At 49.9% G+C, this 12,052-nt stretch overlaps 1 protein-coding gene across 1 annotated transcript in view; it reads left to right on the top strand.

Moving 5' to 3' along the window:
• Positions 1 to 6,675: 6,675 nt before the first annotated feature.
• Positions 6,676 to 12,052, top strand: part of NIM1K (NIM1 serine/threonine protein kinase) — a 35,266-nt gene continuing 29,889 nt past the window's right edge. Inside the window, exon 1 of the mRNA XM_036309886.1 lies at positions 6,676 to 6,825. The gene's annotated coding sequence lies outside the window, so the exon portion shown is untranslated. The remainder of the gene's footprint in view (positions 6,826 to 12,052) is intronic.

Below are 12,052 nucleotides of genomic sequence, written 5' to 3' on the forward strand. Positions count from 1 at the left end.
AGGTGGAGATCAGGGATAGAGGCCCAGCAAAGTGTTAAAATTATCATTTGAGTTTTCAGATTTGGCAAGGTCTTTTAGGGTGGGTTTGAGGGCAGGTACAGTTCATGTTACTTTTCCAAAAAGGTATAAAGGGTATGTCACTGTTCTCCAGGTACCAGCAACTTTGATTGCAGGAGAGGAAAGCTGCCCTCTGTGATAACCTGCTGTTGCCTTGCAGTTTGCAAAGCACTTTGCACATGACACAGCTACTAAAGCTTCCCAGTACTGAACTGGGTATTTCGTTCCTCCCACTTGACTCCTGCTAAGGTTTTTGGCCGAGTCTGCAGTGTGCCAGCCAGGCAGGAGGGTGCCAGCCACCACCCACCACAGGGGTCCCACCTGCACTGGAGACTGATGGAGCCTCTTCCACCCCCATCCTCCACTCTTCCAACAGCAGTTCTTCGGTGCTCACGCCAAATGGGTGTCCATCCATTCACGTCAGACACTACTGAGCAGAGACTCCAAGTTGTGATCACAAGACTGCCCCCACTTCAGACACCAAGAGAGCCGCACTTCTGCCTGGCCCACTACAAATGAAGGACTCAGATTCAGCCATTCACTAGAATGACTCAAGAACTCAGGGAAACACGTATAATAATAGTTTTATTGTAAAGGCTAGGACCCAGGAACAGCCAAATGGAAGAGGTGCACAGGGCGGGGAGCAGTTAGGGGGAGGTGGGCAGCGCTTCCTGGCACCTCACCTTCCTAGCAGGTGTTCACCAACCTGGAAGCTCCCTCGACCTTGTTCGCCAGAGACCTATCACCTGGACATGATGGGTTAAATCATTATCCAGCGTTTATTGAGCCATCCTGCCCCTTGTCCTTCCTTGGGGATCTCAGGGTGAGGCTGATGGATCTAGCCCTCTAATGTGAGGGCAACCAAGGCCAAAAGTCCCCTTGTTAGCATAAACTCAGGTTTGGGCCAAAGGGGCTTGTTATGAATACAAATCAGAAAATTCCATGGGTTTTAGGAGCTCAGTGCCAGGAACCAGGGACCAAGACTAATTTTTTCTTTTCTTTATTGGTTTCAGAGAGGAAGGAAGTGGGAGAGAGAATCATTGATTGGCTGCCTCCTGTACACCCCTGCCGGGGCTCAAGCCCGTAACTTGGGCACGTGCCCTTGACCAAAATCGAACCCAGGACCCTTCAGTCGCAAGCTGATGCTCTGCCCACTGAGCAAACTCGGCTAGGGCCCAAATATATATATATTTTTAATATATTTTATTGATTTTTTACAGAGAGGAAGGGAGGGGGACAGAGAGTCAGAAACATCAATGAGAGAAACATCGACCAGCCGCCTCCCGCACACCTCCTACTGGGGATGTGCCCGCAACCAAGGTACATGCCCTTGACCAGAATCGAACCTGGGACCCTTCAGTCCGCAGGCTGATGCTCTATCCACTGAGCCAAACCGGTCTGGCCCAAATATTTTTTATTACACCAACCCCTACCAAGTGAGATTCAAAGGAAAACTAAACTGAACTCTAATGTCAATGCATTTAAAACCTAGGAATCTGAATATGTATAAAACCAGAAGGCTCTCATTATAGTCTGACTAGTTTAAGAAGGCTGCCATTCTTCTATATTTTGAAGCAGGAATAGTTTTATGGTGACCGCAATGCCCCCACCACATTCAATCTGGAAGTAAAGATTTCAGGATTAAAAGGGTCTGTGAAAGTCTAGGGCAGCGGTTCTCCACCTGTGGGTCGAGACCCCTTTGGGGGTCAAATGACCCTTTCACAGGGGTCGCCTAAGACTATCGGAAAACACATATATAATTACATATTGTTTTTGTGATTAATCACTATGCCTTAATTATGTTCAATTTGTAACAATGAAATTGGGGGTCACCACAACATGAGGAACTGTATTAAAGTGTCTCGGCATCAGGAAGGTTGAGAACCACTGCTCTAGAGTCTAATTGTCCACTTTATACTTTAAGTCAACAGTAGAGACTGAGGCCTAAATGCAGACAAAAGTCTTTCTACCAGGAAATCAAGTGGATTTTAATGCATATCTCCAACTTAATAGTGTTGATTGTTCTAAACAAATGATCAGACGGTCATGGTGTTCGCATGGAAATGGTGTTTTATTACTGTCACAGCAAAAAGTGCAAGAAAATGCCTGACCTTAAGTGTTGGGCTGATTCTGTTGGAGAAAATGTAAGCGCTTTGCCGCCATGAGGGTAACGCTGACCTCCGTGTTGTGACATCAGGAGATGGAAACGTCGGCGACATGTTTTTCCTGTGCCATGTGCCTCGCTGTGCTGCGGCGCTGACAAAACTTGTCACAAAGGATTCAGATGAGAAGCAGCAGGAATCAAAACTATCAAAACCTCACCAGCACCCTTTAGTGGGATCCTTTATAACTGGTGGCCTAGAAGCACAGGGCTTTCAGTGGTAACTGTGAGGCTGACATTGTTCATCATGAATGTATTCTGACTTTACAGCGTATCTGAAAACTGCCCCGTGTCCTATAAATGTGACTTCATTCATTCTGTTGACATGCTAAGTAGGAAGGCAGCCTGTAAATCCCTTGTGTTTTTTCTCCTGAACTTTCCTGTAACCTAATATAACACATGCTTCTTTAAACGAAGCAATGCCCGCCCAGCTTGATATTTGTACCAAGATATAGCCTAGGAGTGAAAACTGTCACTGTAACATCATAGCTTCATTTGTGAGTCACTCGTTATACGTCAAGCACTTTACAGTTAATTGCCTCAGTGGCCTCGTGAGGGAGAGGTAAGTGGAAGAACCTGAGGGAAGGGGGCAGTGAGAAGTGGCTAGGGAATAGTGGGACCAGTGTTGGAAACCAGGGAGCTAGCTCAGCAGACTCCTCCTCGTTGAAATGCAGTCTCGCCCCCCCCCCCCCCCCCGCCCCAGTGAGATCCGAGGCTAACACACCTGCCCTCCTTTTGGAATCCACATCAGCCCTCGATGGGGTCAGGGGTGGAAGGAAGGGAATGGAGCAGCCGGCTGCGTTCGGATATCTCTCTCTTTGCCACCTCCTGCCCTGGGACTACCCCACCCCGGTGGTGGTTCTCCAGCTTCAGTGGGCAGCAGGACGGCTCAGACCCCCACTGCGGGGCCCCACACCCAGACGTGCTCACTCACCTGGTCTGGGTCAGGGCCGGAGAAACTGCGTTGCTCACAAGTTCCCAGGCAGTGCTGTCAGTCCTGGAACCACTTCAGAAGAAATGGACATAGGATCCCTCAGAACTTACAATAATCATAATCATCACTACCACTTATTTTTTAAAATATATTTTTATTGATTTCAGAGAAGGAGAGAGAGGGAGAGAGAGAAACATCAATGATGAGAGTCATTTTATTGGCTGCCTCCTGCACACCCCACACTGGGGATCGAGCCCACAACCTGGGCATGTGCCCTGACCGGGACTCGAACCGCGAATCGAACAGCGACCTCCTGGCTCACAGGTCGACACTCAACCCCTGAGCCACGCCCGACCGGGCTCACTACCACTTATTAAGCCTATTAAGGGGGGTCTGGCCTTCTTTGAGCCTCACGACTTGGAGATTGTGACAAAAGGAGTGTGCTTTAATACATTTTCAGGAGGGGATCCTCCTGCCAAACACCCAAAGCCCATGGGCTCCAGGTTGAGAAAACCTGGTTTTTTATTTGCCAGAAACTTGATCTCATCAATTCTCACAACACCCAGATTAGAGATGAGGAAACTGAGGTCAAAAGATTCTTGAAACGAAAGGGTGTCACACAACTGGCAAGTAGCAGAGCTAAGAGTCCAGGCGTAGCGTTAACACTGCTCATGTTTCTCAAAGCACAGAACAAGGGCCTCCTGCTTCAGCATCACCCGCGGGTATTTCCAAGTGTGCATTCACCTTCTGTCCTGCCAACGCAGGGGAGCAGGGTTTGGTGACTACGTTTCAATGAGCTCCCCAATAGCCATGAAACTACCTTCTCTATCTTATAGATCTGACAGTTTCATCATTCTTTTGGAAAAAATAATCTTTTCCTGACATTAAAGTATTTTTCTGACATACACCGATTATTTAAAAAAATCTGAAAACACTGGAAAATATTAAGATCACTTAAACCACCTGTGAATCTACCAGCTAATGAAAAACATTCTATTTTGCGACTTGTGCTTTCACTTTATATATGTGTGTGTATGTATATATATATGAAGATATTTCCTCATACTATTCACAACAAAAAAATTTTAACCTCTGGCCCTAGCTGACTTGGCTCAGTGGATAGAGCATCAGCCTGCGGACTGAGGGGCCCCATGTTTGATTCCGGCCAAGGGCATATGCCTGGGTTGCGGGCTCGATCCTCAGTAGGGGGCGTGCAGGAGGCAGCCGATCAATGATTCTCTCTCATCATTGATGTTTCCATTTCTCTTTCCTTCTCCCTTCCTCTCTGAAATCAATAAAGAAATATATATATTTTTTTAAATTTAACCTCTGTATTCTATTACAATGTAATCAGCCTATTGCTGAAGGCCCTTTCTGGGAGCAAAACACTTTTTCCAACTGTAGGGAGTTGGATGGGAAGTCAGTCCTCCATGGCGGTGGGGCCCAGGACCCCCAAGGAAGAGGTTCTGATGTGAAAAGTAGCAGGTCCTAGCAGTATGGCTCCGAGAGGAATGGGGGTGCAGGGGGGCTCCTGGAATCGAGTCAGGCCAGTGGACTTTAGAAGTTGCCTCTGATGCTGATTTAAGTTTTCCTTTTCTCTGATAGTCTCCGGAAACCTTCGAGCCCCTAGAACAGTGATGGCGAACCTATGACATTTTTTTGGTTGATTTTTTTTTTTTGTTAAATGGCATTTAAATATATAAAATAAATATCAAAAATATAAATCTTTGTTTTACTATGGTTGCAAATATCAAAAAAATTCTATATGTGACACGGCACCAGAGTTAAGTTAGGGTTTTTCAAAATGCTGACACGCCGAGCTCAAAAGGTTCGCCATCACTGCCCTAGAATCTCTAGCATCAGGTGTCCGTGGGACGAAGGGAGGGCCTCCGTCAGGTTGGGTGTTTGAGGTTCTCGATTTCTAGGCCATTTCCTGACATCCTATCCTGTGTGTCATCACAATCTAGAATTCATCGGCTATTTCATATCATATTGTTTGAGAATGCAGTTTCATCCTATATTGGGCTGCTTTAGGGGAGAAAACAGGCGGATGGCATGCACTGTTTTAATGATTCCTCTTTTTGTAAAACTCCTATTGTTCTTTGAGGAGAGGGTCTCCCTTTGAAGACAAACCTTTCTCAGAGAATCTTATCCCACCAGGTGGACAGCCGCTCGCACACGCCAAGGAAGAATCATTCCAAGTTCTCTTGGTTTCTTGCCACTCCCAAGGGCCAGGCCCTGGAGCTGTCCAGGGTTTTGTTTCTTGCCCTTCCTGTTCCTGGCCCCTTTCATCATCGTACCAAGAGGCAGCAGCAGCGGGTAGGAAAGACGAGGAAAACGGATTTTGGATTTTGGAGCCGGACTGGCTGGGTTTGAATCCCAGCCCTAGCAGCGGGCTGCTATGTGACCTTGAGCAAGTCGAATAACCTTTCTGGGCCTCAGTTTCCTCATCTGTCACCTTGGGAATGGAAATAAGAGAGTACCTAAGTACCGGGTTAGGCGACTTTGAGGATTTAATCATCTTTGTGAAAGTACTTATAACAGTGCCTGGCCAAGAGAGAGAGAGAGCGAAAAAGAACCTTTGGGTTCCCACATTTCCACCACAAAAGGACTTTGACGTTCGGTTATTTTCTCCTCCGCACTTTTGCTTCTGTAAAGATTACCCCGGCATCGTGAATGCAGGGTCCCGGGGGAGGAGGAGGTGGGAACAGCGCTCCCTGAGCTGTGAGGGAGGGTGCCTCGTCTCGGCTCTGCCCTTAAGCAGTTGTGTGACCTTCGCTAAGTTAACTGACTTCTCTGGCCTCAGTGTCGTCCTCTGCAAAATAAAGGACTGGGACTTCAGTGAATAACGCCGTGCCTTAGTGTTCTATGAATGGCATTCCCGCTCTGCACGCAGGTCAGTGAGCTGGCTTCCTCGTATGCAAACTGGAAAAGTATGAATGGCACGTCCATTCAGCACCCGAGGGTGGCCGCTGGGAGAGCACGGGCGGTCGGGATCCCCTGCCTCGGGGACACGGAGGCACCCCAATGTCCGCGAGGGGCCGCACCCTTCCTTCAGAGTCTGGGCGCTGCCAGACTCCCCCCCCCCCCCCCCCCCGCCCGAAGGCGCTGGCTCAGCGTTGCTGGGGACCCCCTTCTGTCGGGACAGTTCCTGGGGGGCGGCTCCGGAGGACACGGGAACCTTGGATCCAAAGGCCCAGCCGCTCGGTGCAGGCGAGAGCTAATGGGAGCCGCGTCCACCCCTTTCGGCCGGGCCGTGTGGCCGCTTCCCATCTCGGTTGGGGGGGGCGGGGGGGGGCGTCCTCGCCGCGGCAGGGCCACCCCCTTCCTCCGGTGCACGCGATGGGTGTCCCTGGCCGCGCGCCCCTCCCACCCGCCCTCCCTCCTGGCTGCCATGGAAACCCGCCTCCTGGGTCTGGGCCGGAGCCTCCGGCGAGAGCGGCCCGAGCCCCCTCCCCCGGGCCAGCCCCCCGCTCCCCATTGGTCCTCGGGGAACCGCTGCGGGGCGCCTGGGTCCCTGCGGCCAAGCCCTGGCCCGGCGGAGAGCGGGGTTCGCCGCCGCCGCTGTCGCTCCAGTCGCCGCCCCTGGCAGCGGGGGAGCCCGGGTGCCCCCAGCGCAGTGACACCCCCGCCCCGCCCGCCGCGCAGCCCGCAGCCCCGCGGAGCCGGGAAGGTAAGGCAGGGCCGCGGGGCGCGCAGCCAGCACCCCACCCCGCGCTGCCCCGCCGGCTGCAGACCTGGGGCTCGGAGGGTCTCCGGTCCTCGCCGTGACCCAGGGGCCCCGGGAGACGCACTCCTGGCGCGAGGAGGGCCGCGTCGGGGTCAGGGTCGGGGTCGGGAGAAGGCGAGGGGCTCCTGGGGACACCCCTCCCAGGCCCATCGGGGGAGAGGGCGTTAGGCGGGAGGCGGCGTGTGCTCGCGCGCGGGGCCCGAGCCTGCGTGGCGCCCACGGGGATGTGCGCGCGTGGCCACGCGTCCCGGTCTGCGCCGCGCCCGCGTCTGAGTCGCGCCGCACGTGAACTTGGGGGCCGCTGCGCCCGGGCCGGAGCACCTGGCGCGCGCACCCGCGTCTGCAGCTTTGTCGCGGGGGCTGGAGGCTGTGAGGCCCGGGCTGGTGGCGAGGACGGCGGCTCAGGGGGGGGACCTGCCACCGCGCCGCACCCCGCGACGCCCCCTGAAGACAGGCAGCAAAGGGAGCAAGCGCCCGGTCTCCTCCGCGCGGGCGTCTTTGCAGGAATAGTAGGAGCTCCGACTCGGCGCCAGGACAGGCAAGGGCAGAGATCCCAGCAGGGGCTTTCAGATGCCATTTCCGATCAGCTTCGTGTGCCCGGTGCCCGACGCGGCGTCTGGGCAGGTGGAGAGGTCAAGGCCGCCGAGGACATTGCCGGAGCCTCACCGGGCAGCGGAGATTCCGCTCCCTGCGCCTCTCCTTCCCGGTCCGGCTCCCCTCCGCCTCCAGCTCCGCGCCCCACGGCGTCCTCCCGAGTTCAGGAGACAGGAGGACTCTGTTCGCCTCGCCCTGCCCAGCCCTCTTCCTCCGGCCGCGTCAAAGTCGGAGCGAAGGAACCGCGTTCGCGGCTCTTCCCCGTGCAGCTCAGACAAGTTTGGAAATTAAACAAATCGCCTCCGCACTCGAGGCCGCGGGACTCCAAAAGGGCAACAAACAAAACCAGACCGAAAAGCCTGTCCGCAGCCAAGCCAAGATTTCAAAGGGGCATCTGAAACGAGCGTGTGTTTATGGCGATATGGTGTTTTCGGGGGGGGGGGGGTGTTTTTTGCTAAAAAAATATGTATCCCTCAGGCTTGCATCATCAGTATTCAACGTGATTCACAGAAGCGCTTCAAAAGATGGTTTCTGTTAGTGTTGCAAAAGCACTTCTGATTTTTTGGTTGCCATGGTAACTGAAGAAGTCGCCCTGCACGGTGGCGACGCCGCCGCCTGGCTGGATTCCGGAACTGTTCTTGAAGAGATCTCCTCTTGCCCCCTTAAGTTACCATGGTAACAATAACTGAGCTTACAAGATACTTGCTTCTTTTCCTTAAAGTGCTAAAAGCCCACGGCGTGTTGTTGTTCTAAATTTTATTTTTTCCAGAGTTTGCAATGTGTAAGACAGATCTTCCCTCTCAGACAGCTGAAAATAAACACGGCCCCCCAGCCAGCCAGTCCTGGGCCAGCTCTGTGCCCACTCCCTGCACTAACCTCACTGCAGCCCAGAAGGGAGAAGGCAGTGCTTGATGGGAAAGGAATCCTGGCCTGCCCTCACATCTCCCTCCCATTTAGCATTCACTTGGAATCCTAATTAGCCTTCTAATTAGGAGATGGGGGCTGTGGGTGGGGGTCCCCGAGAGAGGCTCCTGGGGAAAAGCTACATCCAACTCTCTATGGACTAGTGTTTCCTGTGCTGTTGAGTTTGCCCAGTAAAGCCCTCGGCTTATTTTTGGCTTGACCGCTGTTCGGTGGTAAGCCTGGAAAAACCTTCAGAGAGGCCTCCCTCTGTGTTCGGAAGAAATGTGGATTGCATATTTAGTTCGCGGTGTGTGCTTTTTTCCTAATAACTAACCTACATTTAAAATAAAGGCAGGTTTGTGTAAAATCTAACTTTCCCAGATAGGCCTTAGAGCCCTCGCTGCTCTTGGTTTAACCATAGATTTTCCGTTAAAATGGATTAACTGGGGGGTAAAAGTGGGGGGGGGAAGTATAGCTACCATTCAAATACTTTAATTAGCAAATGTTGTGCCATTAAAGAACCATCATTCTTTACACAGCCGTAATTCCTGAGCAATGAATCCTATAAATCAATTTTATACATTGGTAACATATGATTGGAAAATTTGAATACCCCTAGACTTACAGTTTTAAAAGAAGAAAAGCTTTTGTCTTAGTAGGTTAAGATATTCAGCCAAATACATAGTTCCATTTTGAGAAACTCAAGAATTAAAATATTGTGAAATCCAACTTTATTCTTTGAATCTCATTATAATATTTCTCCAGGGAGTCAGGAGCCTTAAGTCATTGGCTGATTTTCCTTCAGTTGTTGAAAGGACAAACTTCATAAAATTACTCTCATTGTGGGCTCGATCCCCAGTAGCGATGTGCAGGAGGCAGCCGATCAATGATTCTCTCTCATCATTGATGTTTCTGTCTCTCCCTCTCTCCCTTTTTCTCCAAAATCAATTAAAAAAATTACTCTCATTCTATTGTTGTCATTTCTTATTGTCCTTCTAGCAAAAGTTCTCTAGAATTGAAGTTATAAATATTAAGAGAAGGAAATATTCAAATTACTTATGAAGACAATAGTCTACAATTTGAATTAAGCAGGCCACAGCTTTTAAATTATTTTCTCTCAAGAACTTCAAAGATAGCTCAGCCATTATTTTAAGCATCCCAAGGAATATTAACCAATTTTACAGATGGATGAGTTTCGGTCAAAAGACTGAAGTCATTTTGGCTAACCACTTGGAAAATTAAAAGGCAAAAATACATGCACGTCAGCCAAGACTTAGAGAGCATGGAGACGGGAAGAGAGACAGGGTGGGGATGGCAGGAAGAATTTATGATCACAGAGAAAAATAAAGCCAAAGGGGAAAAGCGTCCTGAGTGAGAGGAAACTCACAGATTAAGGGGAAGGGAGTGAAACAGAAAAAGTTCCGTGTAAAGAGAGTTGCACAGAAAAGAGAAAGAAGGAAAGAGGAAAGGAAGAGAAGAAGGAAGAAAAAGAAAGAAACCCAAGTTGTAGAACAGAAAGCTAAAAAGGACTCTGCTCTTAATCTTCCTTGAAGAACACAGAAATAGACACTTTTCCAGAAAGCCTCCATCCCCCATTCAGCCACGTCCTCTGACGCCGGGCGTGCCCAGGGACTTGAGTGGCAGATGGAAGTGCATGGCTCACTGCTCCCATGGCAGTGGAGTGGGTCGGATAGCTTCCCCGTCTTTGCCAAACCAGCTGCTCCCTAGACCTCCCTCTTTCCAAGTCTTATGCCACCAAGAAAGCTTTCTACGTCTCTCTTTGTCGGGACCGTTTAGTTGGGATAATTTATAGACACACTTGATTATGTAATTGCATTTTGTTTTGCTTTAAATGGAAAGTTTTTACTTTTAAAAAGTTGCTTAGTTGTTGAAATAATGCATTCATCTAATTTTATGAAGTAGAGCACATTAAAACAACAGTTCCCTCCTTGGATACAATCACTCTCTGTTCTTACCTGCCGGACAACTTACCCCCCTATTTCCAAATAATTCGCTTCGATGGCTGGTCCCTGATTCGATTTTAGACAGAAGCTATCGACTTTTCCTTATTATAGGGGAGGACATAGGTCTCTTATTCCATTCCTTCCAACTTTTCTCCCTTTACTTTTGCAACGTGGTCTGTGGGAAGAAACCAGCCAGAGCACCATTAGCACAACCCTTTAATTGAAGACGCCAGGCATCGGAAAGCTACCAGGAGCATCTCATTTTAGCCAGAGCAGCCAACATTCAGTGAGTTTCAGCAACAGTTGGTCAAGCGTGGCTCTTGGAAGAGGGAGGACCTGTTCTTGCAGATTAGCAGCTGTTGTTTGGGTGGTTTGGATTTTAGACAGGAAAAAGGAAACACATTTGGGGGTTGAGTGTTGAGTTGAGTGTTGAGTTAGGATGGTGAGGAAGACAAGGGCCCTCCAGAGGGGAGCTTCAGTTCCCCAGGCTGGTCAGTTCTGTTCTAGCCCTGGCATGGCTTTCTGAGACTTCCCTTCCCTTCTGCACTGAGTCCCTGCTTGGCCTGTTCTCTGCTTTTCCTTTCTTGGTTTAAGCCTTCATTTTATGGAGCCTCCACTTCAGTCAGGGGTGGCACCCTCGCATCGCGTAGGGTGGGAGTGAGGCAGAAAGTAGGGGAAATGAGGTCTTTTCCGTCCTCCTTTCTAGCAGCATCGTCCAGTGGGATTGCCTGTGGCAGGCACAGCTCTGGCTCACGGGGCGGGCGGGTGTCAAAGCAGCTGCCTGTGTGTGTGGGTAGCGCAGGCCCTGAGGTCAGACGGGCTAGACTAGCCATCAACATGCTATGCCCTACTGTACGACATTGGACAAGTTACCACGCCCTTTCTGAATTCAGTTTCTTCATCGCAGGCACCTTTCAGGGCTGTTGTAAGCATTAAAGAAAACCTGTCTAAAGTAATTGGAACAAAATAAGGATAGCTATTCTTAGTTAAGAATGCTTTTGGCTGCACGTAATCAAAGAACCTTTCTACTCAGATAAAAGAAGGGCATTTTCTTGGAGAGGAGGAAGTCTAGACAGGTGTATTAGTCAGTTAACTCTGCTATAACAAAATACCAGAGACCAGGAGGTGGAAACAACAGAAATTTATTCTCTCTCAGTTCTGGAGGCTGGACGTCTGAGATCAGGGTGCCTGCATGGTTGGTTCTGATGAGAGCTCTCTTTCTGGCTTGCTGATGGCCACCTTTTTGCCTTGTCCTCATATTGTAGAGAGACAGAGAGAAGGAGAGAAGAGAGGGGGAAGCACCCTAGCTCTCTGGTTTCTTCTTATAAGGGCACTGTTGCCATCATGAGGGCCCCACCTTCATGATCCAAGCTAATCTAAACCTAATTAACCCCAAAGGCCCCATTTCCAAATTCCACTTTGGGGGGTTCAAGTCCTCAACATATGAATTTGGGGGAACACAATTCATACATAGTAACAGGCCAGTGATTTTCAACCAGTGTGCCACAAGAATGTTTAAAACATGCAATACCTGCCAGTTTAGTCAGGGTCACTGACCTCTTTTCCCTTATTGTCAAATACAATAATGACAGCAGCCAACACAACAGTAGCCATCCGGTGTGAATGAATCAAAATTATATCTATTTTTTTGGTCAGATCAGCAAAAATATATTTTGTGGTATGCCACAGAATTGTAGTGATCAGTTTAT

The sequence above is a fragment of the Myotis myotis genome, unplaced genomic scaffold (assembly GCF_014108235.1).
Source record: "Myotis myotis isolate mMyoMyo1 unplaced genomic scaffold, mMyoMyo1.p scaffold_m19_p_5, whole genome shotgun sequence".
NCBI classification, from domain to species: domain Eukaryota; kingdom Metazoa; phylum Chordata; class Mammalia; order Chiroptera; family Vespertilionidae; genus Myotis; species Myotis myotis.